This window comes from Pan paniscus, chromosome 11 (assembly GCF_029289425.2).
Source record: "Pan paniscus chromosome 11, NHGRI_mPanPan1-v2.0_pri, whole genome shotgun sequence".
Taxonomy (NCBI): Eukaryota; Metazoa; Chordata; class Mammalia; order Primates; family Hominidae; genus Pan; species Pan paniscus.
In genome coordinates this window covers 45,817,617-45,839,413 of record NC_073260.2, presented here as the reverse complement: position 1 = coordinate 45,839,413, position 21,797 = coordinate 45,817,617, and the positions used below count along the sequence as shown (strand labels likewise).

At 49.0% G+C, this 21,797-nt stretch overlaps 1 protein-coding gene across 3 annotated transcripts in view; it reads left to right on the top strand.

The window, feature by feature from the left end:
• The window catches only part of PHF2 (PHD finger protein 2), a 103,590-nt gene that overhangs the window by 11,747 nt on the left and 70,046 nt on the right, over positions 1-21,797 (top strand). The gene's annotated exons all lie outside the window — the stretch shown is intronic.

Genomic DNA, 21,797 nt, shown 5'->3' with positions numbered 1-21,797 from the left:
CTCTGAGGGGTGGGAGGGCTGGACCGGAGGGTGTCTAACCCTACCACCCTGCCTGCCAGGCACTGCTTCTGCCTGAGCTCCCCCAGTGCCAGTTGGAGGGTGGAAGCACTAGCTGCTATTTGGTCTGGAGGTTCTCATGGGACAGTGTTGTTATGTGACTCTCATGATCCCAGCCTGTGTCTGTGTAGCCAGCCCTCTGGTCCACCTAGTGCCCAACTGTCCCTGGAGCTGCCCATTGGCCTCACTGACCGTCCGTTCTCCAGCAGCATGGGCCCCCTGTCTGCTGGGTAGCCCTTGGCCCTGCCATTGGCCGTCTGTGCCACCTGCCCACTGTGAAGGCATGTGACTTGGATCCTGGTGAAGGAGGTGGCTGTGTGGCGGGGTGGGCAGGTAAAGAAGCAGCACAGGGTCACCTCCCTGGAGGCCCCCATGACAGTGGGCTGGGTGCCTGGACTGTCGTGTGTCTGTGGGTCTGGGCGGCCACTGCACATCTCTCCCTGTCTCTGAGCAGCAGCTGGGGGCAGAACCACAGCTCTGCGGACCTGTTTATCTCAGTGCTTGACCAGATGCTCTGGGGGCAGGGCCTGTGTCCTGCACTGTGTGGCCCTAGGCAGGCAGGTCACTTTCCTGTCGCAGGTGTACATCTGGATAAAGATGGTTCTGTCTTTGTGCCTGGTGGCATTGTGTTGGGGACCATGGGACTGCGGGATAGAGGGGAGCAGCTCCAGGTGAGCTCTGGAGTCAGCTAGGGTGAGAGGTCCGTTCTAGCCTGGGGGCTGTGAGAAATGATTCCTCAGGCCAGACACAGCCCTTCTTAAAGTTAAGCCAGCAATGAGAATAACTCTCTTTGGAGGTCAGAGGGCATAGACCTGGAGGGAGCCTGTACCTGAGAGGCGCGAGTCTGTGGGACTCAGAGGATGAGCCCAGCCTTACTGAAGCTGCCCTCCCCACTCCCCTGCCATGCACTCCCTGCCCCCCAGAAAAACACTTTATGGGCTGGGCACGGTGGCTCACACCTGTAATCCCAGCACTTTGGGAGGCTGAGGCAGGCGGATCACAAGGTCAGGAGTTCGAGAACAGCCTAGCCAACCTGGTGAAACCCTGTCTGTACTAAACATACAAAAAATTAGCTGAGCGTGGTCGTGGGTGCCTGTAATCCTAGCTACTCGGGAGGCTGAGGCAGGAGAATCACTTGAACCTGGAAGGCAGAAGTTGCAGTGAGCCGAAACTGCGCCACTGCACTCCAACCTGGGCAACAGAGTGAGACTCTGTCTCAAAAACAAACAAACAAAAAACACCCTATGAAGTCTCTGTTCGTGGCCCTGAAGGCAATGCCAGGAGTGACCTGATGGTATTTATGTTTAGGGAAGTCCCTCTGGCCACTTGAAGGGCCATCCTTTACTCCATCAAGTGAAGAAGAGAGGGACCTTGGAGGCAGCAGGAAGGTGAAGCCGCTTTCCCGGGACCCTCAAGGTCCAGGGATTCTGAGGCTTAGTCATGTCCTGATATGTCTCTTTCTCTAGTTCCTTCTACGAAGCAGCTGTCCCAATAACAGTCCTGGGAAGGAACCAAGTGCTCACTGAAAGTTTGGAGCAGGAAGCTTTATAAGCAGGCAGATTTGGGTTCAGTTTGAGGGAAACCTTTCTAATAATTGAAACTGGCCCCACAGCAGACACTGTGTAGGGAAACTGTGTGTGTGGTGGGCGGGATTTCTCAGCCTCTGCACGGCTGACGTCTGGGCTAGAGAATTCTTTGTGTAGGGGCTTTCTGTGCGCTGTAGATGTTGAGTCCTGGTCTCCACCCAGCAGGTGCCAGGAGCACCTTGCCGCTTGCCCCACGCCCACATTTGACAAGCCAGAGTGTCTCCAGAAATTGCCAACTGTCTCCTGGGGACACAGTTATACCCAGTTGAGGGCAAGAAATGACTAACCTGTTGAATGTATTGTGTCTTTATCACTTGGAAATTAAACTCAGTGACCCACCTGTCTTTTCTTATATTTATTTATTTTGATAAGGCATCAGCTACATTTATTCATTTGAAATTGTTTGGTTGAATTTATTTTGCAAACAGAACATTAGCACATGGTAAGAAAAATTTTAAAAAGAGTGAGAATTCGAAAGAAATGCAGTGGAATGCGTGCCTCTCCCCTGTCTCCCCGTTCTTCTCTCTGGAGCAGACTCCCAGCTCCAGTGATGTCTCATGTTTCCACAGCCACCCCCTTTCCCTCTCTCCACACAAACAGCAGCGCGCTGTGAATGTGATTCTGCAGTGACCCTGGGTCCTCACTCTCGACTGCTGGGGCTCCAGCAAACATGCTCCTCCTGCACTTCTGCTTCCCCTGGTTGGCATGTAGCTCATTTCTCATCCGAGGCCACTGCGGTGTTGCTCCCTGGCTATCCTGGTCTGTATGTTTTTGTGCATGTATGCATGTGTATCTGCTGGATATATTCAAATAAGTAAAGTTGCTGGGCTGAAGGATATAGCATTTCGGATTTTAAAATCGTCAGATTGGTTGTACTGATTTCTCTACACACTGGGCAACACATTTTCTGAGCCTTTGATCTTTGTCAATTCAACCAGAAAGGTGAAAAAGAATACCTCACTATGGTTTAATGTGCAGTTATCTAATTATTGAGTTCACTCACTTTTAAATCCTTTCCTCCCTAGAGTTGTAGAGTTGTGTCAGTAGCCCTGGTACTTTCTAATGAAGATAGAAAAGCAGGTTTTCCCTGAGAAGTCAGATATGAGAAGGGCACCCCACTTTGATAGGCTGGGAGCAGGCCCTTCCACTCTCTCCCACTCCTGCCCCATAGCTGGTGGAGCCCCACAGAACTCCAGGGCAGGTGCTTCCTGGATGCTCAGTCCACAGAGGTGGAAAGCTCATCTGTTTCCTAAATACCCCTCTTTGTTTGACTCTTGTTGTGAGGCCAAGCCTCATTTGCTTTATTTTCCCCATAAACTTTTAATTTTAGAATTGTTTTAGATTTACAGAAAAGTTGTAAACATGGTACCAAGCATCTCCACATACCCCGGCCAGTGTTCCTGAATGTGCACATCTTACATCTCCGTGGCAGGAGCCAGTGTCCATTCCCACCAAGGAGGCTGCAGGCTTGTTGGGGCCACAGTCCTCCCTGCAGCATCCTTCCCCTGAAGGGACCACCCCGGAGGCCATGGGCTGGTCCTCACGTCTCCTCAGCCCCTCTGGTTGCGGTGGCGTTTTCTGACTCCCCTTTGTCCTATGGCCCTGGCACACCTGAGCAGCACTGCTGAGATTTGAATATCCCTTTATGATTTGTGTTCCTTTGAGGGGCTGCTTCTCCCCAGATGCCTTCACACACCTCTGGGTGGCTCCCCAACTTGAGTGTGGACATCCCAACAGCTCCGGGGCCATACTTGGCCTGGTTAGGTGGCAGACTGCTGTGACCCTCCGAGGGATCCAACATCACTCAGCAGACATGTGGTGGGTGAGGCCCTGTCATGGGGGCCAGCAGCCGTGCCTCCTGTGACCCATGCTCACTCACAGTCTGCTGGGACTCAGGGTCCCAGCACCCCTCTCCCCACCGACATTTGTCTGGCCCTGACCGTGTCTGTGATAACCATTTATGGCCACAGATGCTTTTTCCTGATCATAGTTTCTTCTAGATGCCAAATGTGTATTATTTTATTAGATTTTAAACTACTCTTTGGAAAGGAAGACGTAATGAAATTAGTCTTCTGAACTCGTCTCTGTTAAAAGCCAAGTCTAGTAGAACAGTTTGGGATTGGGCTAGGCACCCGTTCAGGAGCAGGCTGTACCGTGGCCTTGCTGCACGGGCACCTGCCTCTGCACACCATGTGAGTAGGACATGTGGACTGGGGGCGTCTCAGGGAGCAAGCCTCTCTTTTCACAAGTGAGAAACTGAAGCTGCACAGTGAATTAGGGGCAGGGTGGGGACCAGAGTCCCTGCTTCCTCCCTTGACCTATTCTTTCCCTTACACTGAATTTTTTTCTCTGAATGAAATCACTGTAACAGAATTCAGCTTCGATCCTAGGAAGACCCCAGACCCTGGGCAGGGTCCGTGTGGGTGGGGTGTCCTGGCCTACATGTCTGAGTGCAGGGATCCCCTCTGCCTGTGGCCTTGATGAGTGATAATCTACGTCACAGCTTCCCTAGCAAGGGAGTCAGAGGAAGAAGCCCGAGAGAGCATCCGTCAAGAGCCCAGTGCCCCACAGGGACCTCACCCCCAGATGCTTGGCCATTGTTCAGGGACCTAGCTGTGTGGCCTGCTCCTAGTGTGGCTGCTCACCTGCAGAGGCCTTGAGGCTCTGGGCTGTGAATACATACCTGCCCGAGGGCATTGCTGGGAGAGCCAGCTCCTTCCCCAGCTGCTCAGCGCCCACTCTGCTTCCTGCCTGCTCTGGTGTTTGTGCATTTCACTCTTTACCCAGGGGTCATTGTAATTCTGCCTTAACCAGGGACACCTTGGTCCCCATTCTTGGAGGTCCCCAGTCCTGCCACCTTGTGATAGGTGGCAGGGCCAGGGGCTCTCAGTGTGCACCTCCCAGGAGCCCTTTTTCACTGGGGCCACACTTCTGTTCCTGGCCTGCTGGGATCTCAGGGTCTTTTTCTCAAACTCCTGGGGGATCCCTGGGAAGATAGTTACCTCTGCAGGGGCTGCTGGTCCCCACTGTGGGAGCAGCGGGGTGATCCCAGGCAGACACAACACTCAGGGCGGGCCCATTCTTTTCTCATTTGGGGAGAGCAGCAGCATTGCCCCCATCACTGACCTGTTTAAAATTATCTGCATCCTTTGCCTAGTGATTTAAGCAATAGGTTCTTGGTGAAGTTCCCCTAGCAACACTTGGCAACCTGTAAGTTTTACCAATTGCTTGGTAAGAGAGTGTTTCATGGCAGTTCCTGGAATATCCCGCCTGCTGGGTGGAGCTTAGGGACAAGACTTAATGCTTGTGGTTGCTTGGTGAGTCTCTGTCGCTCAGTGTTCAGAGGCTCTTTCCCGAGCCAAAGCGTGCTGTTGTCCGTCCTTTCTTCTCTTGGTGCCAGTGACCTGAGGTGTAACTGGGGTATCTGAGCTGATGTCTGCCACCTACAGTTCATCCGGTGAGCCAGGTTGTGTCCTCGTTTTATAGATGTGAACACTGATGTTCTGAGTGGCTCAGGAGCTGCAGACAGAGGGGGCCAAGCACCAGCACGTGGCCTTGCACCTTGGCTCACAGTCCACCTGGCTGTTGTTAGAAGTATTGCTAGAGAGGCCCTAGCTGGTACCATCCCAGCCTCATAGCCCCAGACTCCCTCTCCAACTGGAGGACCACAGCTCTGTCCTAATCCAGGCCCCAGGACCTGCAGCTGTACCCTCAAGAAGTCTAGGGCAGGGCACATCCAGAGGTCCTTGGAGGGAGGGCCTCAAGCTGCTTTTGCCCATCCAGGTTTCCACATCCTAATCTTTGCTTTTCTTGTCCTTTATGCCAAAAAAAAAAAAAAGGAAAAAAGAAAAAAAAAGGACTAAGAACAGATGCTAAACTGTTCCAGCAGGATGGGACATGGCAGCACCCCCTTCCCTGGAGTTGTTGGGAGAGCCGCCTTTATTTCCATTTTCTATTCCAAAGCTGACCCCTGAGGGCTGCACCCCCTGGACCCAAGGCACCTGCCAGGTCATTAATTACCCTCCAGGGTATGGTGGGGGCTGAGGACAGGACCCTCACCTCCCTTAGTCTAGAGTTCCTATTTCTGTTAATATGACCTCGGACTACATTTGCTCTCTGGTCAAATTTGTCTTGTGTCTCTGAGGCTTTTATCCAGATTGAAGGCTGTAATTCCCAGAACTCCCAAAGGAGATATTTGCTCTACATCTGCATACAATTGGTTTCCTTAGAAACCACTGGAGTATGCTCCAAAACCTGCTTTGGATTTTTTAAAGAGACCATGCCCTTTATCTGTAATATCTGTTAAAAATCCACCGTAACAAATTTAAAAGTATATAAAGAATGAATATTTTAGATATTTATTTAATTTATCAAGAATTCTACACTGTTGAATGATGAAGTTGGGATGACTAGGCAAATGACAATGTCCTCACGTAAATCGGAAATTATGCAGTCGTCAACAGTGATGTTTACAGCAAGGCTTTAATGCTATGGGGATATCTTTATGATGATATTAAATGAAACACTACACACATAATGTGATGGCTGGTGTCAACCAATTAAAATGGAAGACGGTCTAGGAGGGAATACGCCAACATGTTAAAGGTTAAGATTACGTTTTTCCTACCACTTTTGTACTTTTCTATACATTCCAATTTGTTTTCCAAGAGCGTAATACTTTTATAATCAGATATAAAGTAAGCAAGGGAGTAAGACCATCAGGGTTTAGAGGTCATATTGCCTGGCCTCCTGTTTTACGGATTTTATGGACTGTGGGTTTTATAGACAGTGGGGCTTGGGTAGCTCTCTCTGCTGCACAGCAATTGGCCCCAGGCCTCCCTGAAGGAGCTGTGGTGGGTGAGGACACCTCACCCTTCCGGAGATATCTGCCCTTCCAGCACACCCCCTCTTCTCATGTGACCCCCCCCCTCCATTAATGCACAATGCACATTAGCTTGGTCTGCAGCCTATCTGCCTGTGTTGGCCAGAGCTACCCGAGGGCCCCTGTAGGTGGACAGGCCATTGACCTTGAGCCTGCAGGTAAGAGTTTTCAGTTGAAAAGGGCCCCGCCCAGTCAGCCCCTCCCCTGCTTTGGGAACATTCCAGGTCGGGGCAGCTCCTGTTCCCAGCCTCTTCAGGCTGATAGGTTCCTGACTCTTGGGTCAGGGATGGGCCTCCCATGGCACCAGGAGCAGCCACCACTTCCCAGAGCAGCAGGGCATGTCACAGCTGTCATCGGGTGTACTTCCTCACCCCAAGTGTCTACTGCAAGTGGGGATCCCAGCTTGTGGACACCTGCAGAGGACCCCACAGGCTGTGTGAACTGAGCTTCCTCTGGCACTGCCCTCCTGCTGATTGGCAGCTAAGCTCCCAGTCACTGCTCCCAGTGACAGCATCAGTGGGAGAGCACATTGGGACCTTGTGCCTAAAACATGTGGATTGCAAGGTACATGGGGGTTTGACAGAAGGTAGGACCGCTGAGGAGAGCCCAGTGGACACCAGCCTTAGTCCACACAGGCTGAGGACACAGACCAGCCTAAGTTCCAGTCTGAAGATGTTATTAGGTTGGTACAAAAGTAATTGCGGTTTTTGCTATTGGTTTTAATGGCAATTACTTTTGCACCAGCCTAATATCATTCTGAAGGAATTATGTATCTTCATTTGAAGAATGGAGATTCTTCCTGCACAGGCTTTAAAGGAATACTTATAGTTACTTAGGCACTTACAGATGCCAAACAATCACCAGCAGGTACTCAGGTACTTACAAATACTAAAGGAATACTTACAGATACTTGGGTACTTATAAATGCTAAATAATTACTAACAGGCATTTGGGTGCTTATCTATAAAGGGGTACTTACAGATGCTAAATGATTACTTGCAGGTACCCAAATACAGATGAGAAATGATTAGTCATAACTATTCAGGTATTTATAGATACTAAATAATTACTTACACATACTTGGGTACCTACTGATGCCAAATTATTACTAACAGATACTTGGGTAATTATAGACACTAAATGATTACTTATATGTACTTAGATACTTAGGGATGCTGTGTGATTATCTGTGGATGCTCAGATACTTACAGATACTCTTCACCTGGAGGTAGAGAGTAGGGAAGCCTGACGCTACAATATGAGGAGCCGCTTTCAGTTGAATCTACTTTAGGAATGACGGTAAGGAATTTCTGAAAATATAATGTAAACCTGAAGAAATTTAGGATTTGGAGTCACAGAAGATATTTCCTAGTTGTCTTCATTGTGTGACCACTCATTGGCCCAAAGCTGTGTCTGGAATGCCTGCACATATGTCTGAGCGTTGTGCATGGCTCCTCTCTGCATGTGCAGACACACTTTATACACAGACCGAGATTCGCATCTTCTGTGAACAAGGATGAGTGCGGCTGTGCATGCGCCCACTGGGCATATGCGTGTATACATAGCTGGTTTGCAGGTAAATATGTGCGTAACCAGAGATGCCTTCCTCTTGATGGAACTTCCCTGAGGATGCTAGACCTGGATTTCCTGAGGTGGATTTCATGAAACAAAAAGTCAACATCCTGATGTTAATCCATTTTCTCTATAATCCCTGAGCGGGCAAATTTATAAGGGTTGTGTTAATGTTAGTTTTACTTCTGTCTCACAGGCACTGGTGATACTGTACTCTTTCAGGTTTGATAACTAGTCTTTGAATTCTTACGTCTGTGGCCACCAGCAGGATGGGGCATTTCCCAGTTGCTGGCTTACCCACGGTCTGTCCTCATGGGCGAACTGCCCTCCCGGCTCCACTGCTCTTGGCCTCTCTGGTTAAGCTGGCTCCTCCTCTCCTGTGTGCTGGGTCTAGGGGCATATGAGGCAGGCCGCATGGAGTGGGGGCTGTCCTGGGAAGCTGACCTCAGTCCAGTATGATACTCTGCACAGCTGTGAGTTAGGAGGAGGTTTCCCTGTTTCTATTGGGACCCCCTGTGCCCACCAGTGGAGGGCAAGCTGCATATCACCTGGATGGCAGCTGGAGGAGTGGAACTGACTGAAGCTTCATTGGGGCCTCTGCATTTTTCATTTAGCCCAAATTCAGCACCAGGGATCAAGGCTCCATGGATGCTTGAAGGAATGAAGGAGTGCTTGAATGAATGAAGAAATGCGTGCGCACTGGCCAGCTGGTGTGTACTGTGGTGTCTCAGCCCTAAAAACCTGCCCTTCTTGAATATGGTGTGCTTCTTGGTGGGCCAGGTTTATCCTAGTGGGAGAGCCAGCACCCAGAACCTTCAGAGGACTGGGAGTCGGGAGGGGCAGGGCTCGAGTGCTACTCCTTTTTGTAGCAGGAAGAGAGGCTGTGTGGTGCTGGAGGGCTTCATCATCACTGGCCTCCTGTGTGCCTAGGGAGCTTGCTTCCCAGGAAGGTGTTGATGCATGCAGCTGAGCATGTGTCTCTGGGCAGAGTCAGGCAAATTGCACCTTCATGCCTCAGTGTTTCTGCCGTTTTTTTTTTTTGTTTTCTGTTTTTTGTTTTGAGACAGTCTTGCTCTGTTGCCCGGGCTGGAGTGCAATGGTGCAATCTTGGCTCACTGCAACCTCTGTCTCCTGGGTTCGAGCGATTCTCCTGCCTCAGTCTCCTGAGTAGCTGGGACTGCAGGCACGCGCCACCACGCCCAGCTAATTTTTTTTTTTTTTTTTGAGACAGAGTCTCGCTGTCTCCCGGGCCGGAGTGCAGTGGCGCGATCTCAGCTCACTGCCAGCTCTGTCTCCCCAGTTCGTGCCATTCTCCAGCCTCAGCCTCCCGAGTAGCTGGGACTACAGGTGCCCGCCACCACACCCAGCTAATTTTTATATTTTTAGTAGAGACGGGGTTTCACCGTGTTAGCCAGGATGGTCTCGATCTCTTGACCTCATGGTCCGCCTGCCTCAGCCTCCCAAAGTGCTGGGATTACAGGTGTGAGCCATCGCGCCTCTGCCAAGTTTTAAAAAATCTTAAAAAGAGTGCCTGGCCATGGAATCTGGCTAGGCTGCAGGAGGGTCAGGCATTCAGGGTCTTTGGTCTTAGCTTCTCTTTGCTTCTGGGACTCCACACCCTTTAGCTCTGAGAAGTGGGAGGCTGAGCTGCAGAGACCATGCAGACCCTTGGGCCACTGGGCTTGGAGGGAGACTGTGCAGGTAGCCTCCCACCTGCTCTCTGTCAGGAAAGGAGAGCATGGTGGGCTGACCTGGTTGAGAGTGTAGGGCCCTGGAATCAGGCAGGCTGTGGGGCAGGAAGCGGGGTTGGGGGTGGCATTGGGGGCAGGCAGTGGGACATTGGTCCACAGCATGGCTATGGCTTGGCTGCTCGGCTTGAGTTTCAGGGTACAGGTGTGGTTGAGTGTTTTACTGCCAGGGAGGAGCCTGGTGTAGTCCTGAGGTGAGGGAGGCTCATCCCCATGAGGCTGGAACCTACCCTTAGGCCTATGTGGCACTGCAGTCACCTTGCTGCTGAGCACCTTTTCATGTGCCCCTTACATTTGTGGGTTCTTCCAGCCTCCCTTTTGAGAACAGTGTTGGGAAGTATCTTATAGCCAAGATTGGGGGATTTTTAAAGAACTCTCCCCTCTTCCTCTCAGATCTTCCTTTAATTTCCAAATCCCTCCTCCTCCCCAGGAGAGCATCTTGGCCTGACACCTCTACTCCTCTGGGCACTCTGGGGTCACTCTGATGGGCAGGGGTCCTCAGGTCAACATGGCACATTGGGGGCACCTCTGCCAGCTCAGCTGGCCATCAGTGGGCTTTATGGGCCGGCCGAGTGCGTTTTGTTCTGGCTGAATGGTCCCCAGCTGGGGTGGAGGCTGGCAGGCCTGCCCCTGCAGCTCCTCAGGCCCCTTGGGGGGAGGCCTGCCATCTGCCTGGTGACACCCCAGGGATGGGGCTTGAGAAGTCCAGATGCCTCTAAGGGGAGACAGGAAAAGCCCAACTCACGCCAGGCATGCAGCACACTGTGGACGGGTTATTTTGACAAGTGAGCATCAGACTTAGCATTTAATCACGATTCACTCCCAGCCAGTGAAGAGGGCCGTGCTGCGGGAACCCTGCCACTGCGCTCATCATCAGGACCTTGGCTCCCATCCTACCAGAGGATGGCAGTCCAGAGGGACATTGGGTGTTTGTTGGGCCGTCAGTCCACGGGGCCCCGGGGGGCTGGATGTACCCTTCCATAAGTGGCAGTTTTGAGAAAACAAAGCTGCCAACCCCCGTCAGAAGTGGGTTGTGTCCATGATAGTCCTGGCCTCTGAGCCACCCTTGTCCCATCACCTGCTAATAGCAGGCATGGTGCAGGCATTCTGTCAGCCCCCCACCCTCCCAAGAGGTTGTTCGTGAGTATCAGGGCGGGGGTTCACCCTGGCAGGCCCCACTGAGGAGAGGCATCCACGGGGCCTGGGGCTGGGATGAGGCCGTACTTTGACCATTTTTCCTCAGTCTGCATCCCAGGCTGCTGACACAAGGCAGGCAGGGCAGGGCTCACATGGAGGCCCTTGTTTCTTTAAAATTTTCATTTTAATCACCTCCAGCTCATACAGGAATGCATTTCCCTAAGAAGCCCATCACCACATCCTGTAAGCCCCTCCCCTAAGCCCCTCCCTTCCTGTTGGCCTCCACACCGTTATGGGCTTCCCACTGAGCCCCACCTTTTGACGTGGCTGGTATGTCCATGTGCGCCCTTGGAAGCAGCATTGTTTTGTACTGTGCGTGCCTCTCAGACATGATGTCATTTATTGCACTGTTGCTCAGCAGCCTGTTTCTTGTGTCCAACACAGGTCTCAGCGAGCTAGCCCCGTGTCCATCTCCATGGGTGTGGCTTTCATGGTATCCCAGGGACCCTCTGCAGGGAGATGGGGAAATACCAGGTGGCCTATTGCATGCACCTGCAGGGGCTCTCCAGGGTGGGTTCCGAGGAAGGCCTGCTGGACCTCGGGCTGCTGCTGTGTTTGTTTTTACCGTCATCGTCTTCATCTTCAAGGAGCAATGATAGGCAGGGATTAGGTGGCACTGGCCTGGCTGGAGAGTGGCTGTGCCCACTGGGAGGTTGCCCTGCCACCACGTTGTGGGCTGCTCTCCCCTCTCAATTACCACAGGCCAGCTCCTGTTGCTCCAGCAAGCCCAAGAAGTGGGACCCCATTGGGATCCAGGCAGGGGGTTCCTGACAAATTCCAAATGACAGTGGCAGAGGTGGTGCGAGGAGATGGAGTGCGTGGAGGTTGGAAACAGTGATTTTAGAAAACAAGCCAAAGAGCATGCCACACTCACTGCCTGAATTCCAGTGTTTCAAAACCAGGAACAAATGCCGGTGAAGCAGCTCATGGGGGACTGGCCTCTCAGCCAAGATATTCGGTGGTTACCTGTGAGTTTCACCTTTCCTGGACTTCACTAAACCATAACATGCCACCACGAGGGCTGATTTCACATGTGAGCTGCTTGCTGCAAGGGGGATTCAGAGCACGAAAGGGATTTAGAGGCGCCGGTGGGGCCAGGTGTATACATGATGCCCAGCCGCGCTCCCAGTTCCATTGATCTGAAACTCGTCTGACTGGGTGTCCTGTGGTTTTGTTTGCTGAGTCTGGCCACCCAGGTGGAGACCAGCCCTTTGTCTTTATCAATGAAGACGTTGAGGCCAAGAAAGATAGGACATCCACGGCCCTCATGCTGCCCAGGAACAAACCCGGAGATTCCCCTGGCCCCCAGCTCCATGCAGCCTGCGTGGCCAGGTGAGAGGAGGTCCCTGCTGTGCTTGTGGGTGGTGTGTGGCATGTGTATGATGTTTGTGTCTGTGTGGTCTGTATGTGTGTAGTATGTGTGTGGTATGTGTGTAACGTGTGTGAATGTGTGTGGTGTGTGCAGTTTGTGTAGTGTGTGTCTGTAGCATATGTGCATGTGTGTGTGGTATGTGGTGTGGTGCATGGGGGTGTGTGTGGATGTGTGTCTGTGTGTGTGTGTGTCACCCTGACAGTCTGCTGGAGGCCCTGGTCCTAAGTGTTAGGCACCTCACATTTCTTCCAAGGGGAAGAGGCAGCTCCTGGAGGGCAGGGCACTCAGTGTCCAGAGCTGCGTCTTTGTGATCTCCCAGTCCGATGCCTGTCCTTATCTGTGGGGACCCACATTACCTTAGCCACACTGCTTTGAGGGGGAAAGGCCCAACATGGGACAGTATTGCAGTGTGGGACAGCTTTGCAAGCTCTTGTAGCTTGGGACAGCTTTGCAATTCAGATCTGCTCAGCCACCTCAGGTGTGACCAGAGTGAGCTCTTCACCTCTCTCAGCCTCTTCCTGCTCACCTGTAAAATGCAGATGACACAGCCATCTTGCAGGTTGTGGGATGGTGGCCCTGGCATGTGGTAGGGCTGGGTAAATGGTAACACAAGCTCCATGCTGTGGCAGGAAGCAGCTGGCACTGGGGGAGGGGAGCTCGGCCCAAGCAGCCACACCCAGACCCTGCCCTGAAGGGGACTGCTGCTCTGCTGCGCTATGGGGAGGCCAGCCTCTCATTCAAAGTCTAACCAGGCCTGATCCTGCTTAGCTTCCGGACTGGACCAGATCTGGTGTGTTCAGTGTGGGGTTGCCATAGATGATCTGAGCCTCCTAATGCAGGTGCTTGTCCACCACATTCAAGGAACAATTAACTTTAAGTTTGTATTTCTGGATTTATAAATGTTAAGAGTGACTTCAGAGAATGATAGAATTCTCTTGCAATAACTGAATAGCCTTCCGTTGTGCTATGGTGGTGTAAGGGTTTCCTTCTGTAGTTTTTATTAATTAGCACAAATGACTTTGTCCCGTGAGTACTTACATCCCCTAGGAGAAAAAAAGGCATATTATCCTTACTTCCCCTGCTATTTGTGTTCAAGAGTGTACAGAGCTTTGCATTCCCATCTACTGAAACCGTGCAGATTGGCCGGGGCCCGCCCAGGTTTGGCTGTCTGCACATATACAGCCAGGGACTCCAGCCCACGGTGGGAGCCTCTTGAGGGCCCCCAGTGGCAACTGTGTCAGAAAGGGACATTGTAAGTAGCATAACTTTATAAAATAGTTAAGGTTGGTTCGGACTTGAGAGGGAAGGAATGTCAGACACTACAGTAGTGCTAAGTTTGCAAATAGGCTGTGGCAGGTGGAAAACACACCTAAGAGGGCCTAGTCTTTTTTTCCCTTCAGTGTCTTTATTTGATAAATAAAAGAGGAGGAATTAGCCAGTGGTGGACTTAAGCAAACGTTTTAGATTGGCATTTTGGGAGGGCTCTGTGTGGTTGGCAGGATGGTTGGCACCCCCAGGCTGACCCACTGCTGCGAGGGTGTCTCCGTGGTCCCAGGGAAGACCAGGGGATGGCTCAGTGTGCAGGGAGGGCCTCAGCAAGGTCTTGGGAAGGTGTGTGCAGAGCCCCTATGAATCTCGTGGATTGCTTGCTGGTGCTGAGGGCTGTGTTTAGGCACCCCTGTCCCTGGAGGAATCAGTGGCTCATTAATTTCCTGGAGCTCCACGGGCAGAGCAGCCAGGGTCCCTGATGAGGGTGACAAGCAATGGGAGGAGGCTTGTGGCTTGTGGAAATGGAAGGGAGCCCTGTGAGTGTGCAGGTTTTCTCATGGGGATCTCACGCCCAAGGATGGGAGTGCGGGGGTGGTAGGGTGGGGTGGGGGTGGCCAGCCTTTTGTCAATTCCACACCATCACACGGCCATCTGTCCTCCTCTCTGGAGCTCTTTTTCACCTGTCCTTCTTCTTCCATCCCAGTGGCTCCTAACTGGGCTTTCTCATCCTCTACCTGCTTCTCTGTGTCCCAGCCTGGGTTGTTTCTTCAGATCTCTCTTCCAGTTCACGAGTTCTCTGAAGGTGGTGGAACTATCGAACAAAAGTATGTAAATTGTTCGTTGAGTATGTAAATTGTTCGTTGAGTTTTGCATTTTAAAGTCATTTTGCATTCCTAGAGATTCTTTTTTTTTTTTTTTTTTTTTTTTTGAGATGGAATCTTGCTCTGTCACCCAGGCTGGAGTGCAATGGCACGATCTCGGCTCACTGCAACCTCTGCCTCCCGGGTTCGAGTGATTCTCCTGTCTCAGCCTCCTGAGTAGCTGGGATTACAGGCACACACCGCCACGCCTGGCTAATTTTTTGTAATTTAGTAGAGATTGGATTTTACCGTGTTGCCCAGGCTGGTCTCGAACTCCTGAGCTCTGGCAATCCACCCACCTCGGCCTCCCAAAGTGCTGGGATTACAGGTGTGAGCCACCACACCTGGCCTCCTAGAGGTTCTTGTTTATTAACTTTGATCATTTTTTTCTAGTGTGTGTGAATGTGCAGTTCCCTGTTTTGAATTTTTTTTTTCCCAGCAAGCTCATGGTTATGCCTGGGTCCTAGCTGTGTGGACATCTCTGCCACCTGGGACCTCGGGTGCATGGGAAATGCCAGAAGCATCTTTTTAGATTCTCTGGACTCATTCTTGGGGGCAGATTGCCAGGAGTAAGGTTATTTGGTCAAAGGATTGTAGTCGAGTGTTATAGCTCATTTGTTGTGATGTTGCCCCTCAAAGGGTCACTTAGGTGTGGCCTAGCCTCAGGGCAGACTGGTGAGGCCTGCATGAAGAATGGAACCTTCTGGCTCTCCCAGAGCCCGAGGCTGGGAGCCCTACCAAGGGGTCTCAGGATACAGCAGGGCAGAGGTGAATGCTGTGAAGCAAGGGAACCGCTGAGTTGCTTGGACTGGGAGGGGGGCGCGGAGGTGGGGGCCGAGAAATGTAGTGGGTGACCAGGTCTGCCCTTTCCTCTCAGGGCCCTGGGGCTTCAGCGGTTGCTGGGCTGGATGATCACGTTCATGCCATGAATCTTGTGGATTCCGTGTTGGTGCCGAGGGCTGGGCTCTGCCTCAGTAGGCTATGTGGACAGGAGGATCAAAGGCCAACCTAGACACTTGCTTTCTGTGATCCCGGTCTGAGAAAAGACCCCAGGGTCAGAGGCACTTGGATGGCCCAGGAGAGGCCAGTGACTGCACGCTGCCCTCCCGACCCCGACTTAGCTGTGGGTGTCTACGGCAGGGAAGGCTGGCATTTCCGGCGACAGAGTTTAGGGCATTGACAAGCAGTGGACACGGTCTATGTTGTTGTGGTTATTTTTGAGAAGCTCATGGTCTTCCCAAAGTAATGCTGGCTCTGGACTCCTGTAGGACACACTGCTGGGGTCACTGTTCCCCTCTGGGCCAGCCCTCACCTTGGGACCTACAGCTGCTGATCTCTGTCTCTAGCCTCTCCCTGCTTAAGTCCAGTTGTGGAACATTCACCCACGATGCAGACCTTATGGGGCCTGGGACACCCGTCATCTGCAGATTCAAGGGGGATCTGACCTCAATCTGCTGTCAGGACATGCTGGGTGCTACCCTACATCACTGCCAGAGCCACCTCAAGGTGCACATTCACCTTTCTTTGCCTGGTAGCGCCCCTCATCTGCACACCTACCTACCTGGGGAAGCCTCATTCAGCTGTCAGGACCAGCCCCAGCATCGCCTCCTCCCAGAGGCATTCCTCTCTCCCATGGCATCCCCATAGGGTTCTGTGTGCCCTGATACAGTGCATTCTCCTTAAATGCTCACCTTCAGTCTGAGGCCTTGGGGCTGGCTCTGCTTGGCCACCTCCAGATCCCCCAGCCTGAAGCCTGGTTCTGGCCCCAGCAGCCTATTGCTGGAGTCAGGAGACGGGAGTGTGTGCCCATTGGCCTCTCCTGGACTGTCAAAGTGAGCATCTCTGCTGAGTTGGGCAGAGTCCCAGCTTCTAACTCTGGAAACAGATGGGGGAGCGCAGGGAGGCACAGAGGGGATTCCGAGATGGGGACGCCCCTCTGAGATGGGAAAAACAGGTTGATGTGTGGTAGGGAAGAGGCCTGCAGGGCTGAGGTCTGGACAAGGGTGGCATAGTGCAGGTGCCGGGGACTGAGTGAGTGAGTTGGCTCTCGACTCCTGGGTGTGGGAGGAGCCCTGGAGGAGGAATGGGCTCTGGCAGGGGCAGGAGGCCTTGCTGTTAAATTTAGCGAGACTTCTTTTTTTTTTTTTGAGACGGAGAGTGAGACTTCTTTATATTCGTAGAGGATTTAGAGGATTCTGAGATTCCATAGCAGCATGGTTCATGATCTCCTGAATTCAAGAAACAGAATTTCTTTATTTTCTTTCTTTTTTTTTTTTTTTTGAGACGGAGTCTCGCTCTGTCGCCCAGGCTGGAGTGCAGTGGCGCGATCTCGGCTCACTGCAAGCTCCGCCTCCCGGGTTCACGCCATTCTCCTGCCTCAGTCTCCCGAGTAATTGGGACTACAGGCGCCCACCACCACGCCTGGCTAATTTTTTGTATTTTTAGTAGAGACAGGGTTTCACTGTGTTAGCCAGGATGGCCTCGATCTCCTGACCTTGTGATCCGCCTGCCTTGGCCTCCCAAAGTGCTGGGCCACCGTGCCTGGCCCAGAATTTCTTATATTCTAGTGCTCATCCATTTGCATGCCCATTGTTATTTTAAGTAATACCTGAGATAGAATCCTTGAATTCTGAGCCTTTTTTTTAGCATTTCCTTCATGAGATTTTCCCATCTGGGTAGTTCTTCCCTTTATGTCTTAGCATTCCCACCCATGACCACTGATGACCCCACATTTCCCCAGAATCTTTCCTTTAGGAAGCATGTAGACATGCACACAGAACTTCTTCTACGTGATTTATTTTTAATAGACTTAAGTTTTTAGAACAATTTTAGATTTACAGTAAGACAGAGTGAAAAGATCGAGAGTTCCCACATAACTCCTCCCCGATTTCCCCATTCATAGCGTCTTGCATTAATGTAGTATATTTATTATGATTGATGAGCCAGTATTGATACATACTCATTAACAAAGTCTGTAGTTTACACTAGTATTTACTTTTTGTGTTGTACGTTTTTATTTTATACATTTTTTTGAAACAGGGTCTTGCTCTGTTGCCCTGGCTGGAGTGCAGTGGTGTGATTAGAGCTCACTGTAACCTCTAATGGCTGGACTCAAGCAGTCCTCCCACCTCAGTCTCCCAAAGTGCTGGGATTACAGGCCTGAGCCACTGTGACTGGCCTTCTATGCGTTTTGACTGTAAAGTCAAACCATTACAATGTAATATACACCATTAAAATGTATCCACCATTGCAATGTAATACAGAAGAGTTTCATCCAAAGTCCTCTGTGCTCTGCCTATCCATCCCTCCCAGTACCCCCAAACCTCTGATAACCACTGATCTTTTTACTGTCTCCATATCTTTGCCTTTTGCAGAATGTCATATAGTAGAAATCACGTAGTATGTTGGCTTTTCACATGGGCTTCTTTTACTTAGTAATATACATTTAAGACTCTTCATGTTTTTTTCATGACCTGATAGTTCTTTTTAGCACTGAGTAATATTTCATTGTCTGGATGTACCACAGTTTATTTATCCATTCACCTACTGAAGGGCATCTTGGTTGCTTCCAAATTTTGGCAATTATGAATAAAGCTGCTATAAACATCCATGTGCAAGTTTTTCTGTGTAGACATGTTTTCAGCTCCTTTGGGTAGATACCAAGGAGTATAATGATTGCTGGATCATTTGGTAAGAGTGTGTTTAGTTTTGGGTTTTTTTTCTTTTTTTTCAACAGGGTCTGGCTCTGTTGCCCGGGCTGGAGTGCAGTGGCGTGATCTCAGCTCACTGCAACCTCCACCTCCTGGGGTCAAGCCAGCGTCCCACCCCAGCCTCCTAAGTAAGTAGCTGAGACTCTGCCACCGTGCTCAGCTAATTTTTGTATTTTTTGTAGAGATGGGGTTTTGCCACGTTGCCCAGGCTGGTCTTGAACTCCTGAGCTCAAGCAATCCACCTGCCTCAGCTTCCCAAAGTGCTAGGATTACAGGCTGGGCGCCACCATGCCCAGCCTGTGTGGTTTTATAAGAAACCACCAAACCGTCTTCCATAGTGGCTGTACCATTTTGCATCCCCACCAGCAATGAATGAGAGTTCCTGTTGCTCTACATCCTTGTCAGCATTTGGTGTTGTCTGTGTTCTGGATTTTGGCCTTACATAATAGGAGCTCATTGTTGTTTTAATTTGCATTTCCCTGATGAAATATAATGTGGAACATCTTTTCATGTACTTATTTGCTATCCGTATATCTTCTTTAGTGAAGTGTTTGTTTAGTTATTTGGCCCAATTTGTAATTGGGTTGTTTTCTTATTGTTGAGTTCTTTGCATACTTTGGATAACAATCCTTTAACAGAACATATTTTGAAAATATTTTCTCCCAGTCTGTGGCTTGTCTTTTTTACTTTCTTAACAGTGTCTTTTGCACAGCAGAAGTTTTTAATTTTAATGAAGTCCAACTTAACAATTTTTTCTTCATGGATCATGTGCTTGGTGTTGCATCTAAAAGTTTATTACCAAACTGAAGGCCATCTAGATTTTCTCCTGTTACCTTCTAGGAGATTCATGATTTTGCATTTTACATTTAGGTCTGTGATTTAAAGTTGTTTTTTGTGAAATGAGTAAGATCTGTGTTGATTCACTTTCTTTTTCTTTTTTTGCATTTGGATGTCTGTTAGAGCACCATTTGTTGATCAGACTGTTTTGTCTCCATTGTATTGCTTTTGTTCCTTTTTCTAAGATTGGTTGACTGTATTTGTGTGGGCCTCTTTCTGGCTCTGTATTCTGTCCCATTAATCTGTCCCATTAAAGTACATTCTTTCACGAACACCACACTGTCTTGATTACTGTAGCTTCATAGGAGGCCTCAAAGTCATGGAGTGTCAGTCCTCTGACTTTGTTTTTCTCCATCACTATTGTGTTGGCTATTATGGGTCCTTTACTTCTCCATGTGAACTTCAGAATCAATTTGTCAATATCCACAAAATAACTTGCTGGGTTTTTTGTTGTTGTTGTTGTTGTTGTTTTTTGTTTGTTTTGAGACAGGATCTCACTCTGTCACCCAGGCTGGAGTGCAGTGGTGTGATCTCGGCTCACTGCAACCTCTACCTCCTGGGTTCAAGCGATCCTCCCACCTCAGCCTCCCGAGTAGCTGGGACTACAGGCCATGCACCAACATGCCTGGCTAATTTTTTTTTTTTTTTTTTTTTGGTAGGGAGAGGGTTTCACCATGTTGCCCAGGCTGGTCTCAAACTCCTGGACTCAAGTGATCTGCCCACCTCGGCCTCTCAAAATGTTGGGATTACAGGTGTGAGCCACTGTGCCTGGCCTGGGATATTGATTAGGATTGTGCTAAATGTGTAGATCAAATTGGGAAGAACTGGCATCTTGTCAATACTTACTCTGCCTATCCATGAACATGGAATATCTCTCCATTTATTTAATTCTTTGATCTACATATTTTGTTATATTTATATCTAATTATTTTATTTTGAATGTAAATGATACCATGTTTTTAATTTCAAATTCCAAGTGTTCATTTCTGGTAAATAAGAAAGCAATTGACTTGTATATCAATCTTGTATTCCTGCATCCTTGCTATATAATTGCTTATTAATCAGACCATAGCAGCATGTAATGGAGAGAGAGAGAGGGAAAGAGATGAGAGAGAGAGAGGGAAAGAGATGAGAGAGAGAGAGAGAGGGAAAGAGATGAGAGAGAGAGAGAGAGGGAAAGAGATGAGAGAGAGACGGAGGGAGATGAGAGAGAGAAAGAAAAGGAAAGGAGGAAGGAAAGAAAGGAAAGGAAAGGAAGGAGGAAAGATGGATTATTAATCCAGGAGTTCTTTTTTGGTCTTGTCTTACCTTATTGTATTAGCTAGAACTTCCAGGACAGTGTTGGAAAACTGGTGAGAGGGACATCCTTGCCTTTTTCCTGATCTCAGTGGGAAAGCTTCAAGTAATCCTGTAATCCTAGCTACTCGGGAGGCTAAGGTGAGGGGATTGCTTGAGCCTAGGAGTTTGAGTCTGCAGTGGGCTGTGATTGCACCACTGTACTCTAGCCTGGGCAATAGATTGAGACACTGTCTCATAATAATAATAATAATTATTATTTTTGTACATCGTTGGTTTTTGGGAGAATTTTTGCATGAGAAATATTGATTGGTAGTTTTTTTTTTTTCTTGTGATGTGTTTGGTTTTAGTATTATTCCCTCTGCTTCTATCATCTGAAAGAGACTGTAGAAAGTTGATATAATTTATTCCTTTAATGTTGGTGGAATTCACCAGTGGGTTCTGTCTGAGCCTGGTGCTTTATGTTTTGGAAGGTTATTAATTATTCAATTTCTTTAATAGTTATAGACCTAGTCAGATTTCTGTTTCTTCTTGTGTGAGTTTTGACAGAGTATATCTTTTGAGGAATTGGTCTGTTTTGTCTAGGCTATTGAATTTGTGGGCATAGTGTTGTTTCATCCTTTTACTTTTAATCTGTGTCTTTATATTTTAAGTTGGTTTCTGTTAGACAACATAGTTGGTCCTTGTTTTTTTAAATTTTATTTATTTGTTTTTTAATCCACTCTAACAGTGTCTGCTTTTTAGTTGTTATATTTAGGACCATTGATATTTAAAGTGGTTATTTGTGTAGTTGGATTAATATATACCGTATTTGTTACTGTTTCCTGTTTATTGCTCCTGTTATTTGTTTTGTTTTTTTCTTTTTGTCTAATCTTTTTTATGCCTTCTCTGGCTTTAATTGAGCATTCGATGTGATCCCATTTTTTTCTCCTCTCAGCATATCAATAACGCTTTTTTAAAAAACTTTTTTTTAGTGGTTGTTTTAAAATGTGCGATATACGTTATGACTAATCCAAGTCCTCTTTCAAATACTTAGCACTCTATGGGTAGAGCAAGAAATAGTATTCCTAATTGTTCCCTCCCATACCTTGAAATATTATTGTTATTCACTTACTCATAAACTGTAGTCATGAAGTAGTCATGAAGTACATTGTTGCTATTATTATTGGTGAACAAACTTGTCTGCTAGATCAAGAATAAGAAAAAAGTTTTTATTTTATCCTCACTTGTTACTTCCCTAATACTCTCCCTTTCTTTCTACAGATTCTAATTTCTGATCTATATCATTTTCCTTCTCTCTGAAGTTCTTTTAACATTTCTTGCAAGGCAGATTTACTGGTGACAAATTTTCTGAACTGTTGTTTGTCTGATAGACTTTATTTCTCCTTCACTTTTGAAGGATAATTTTGCT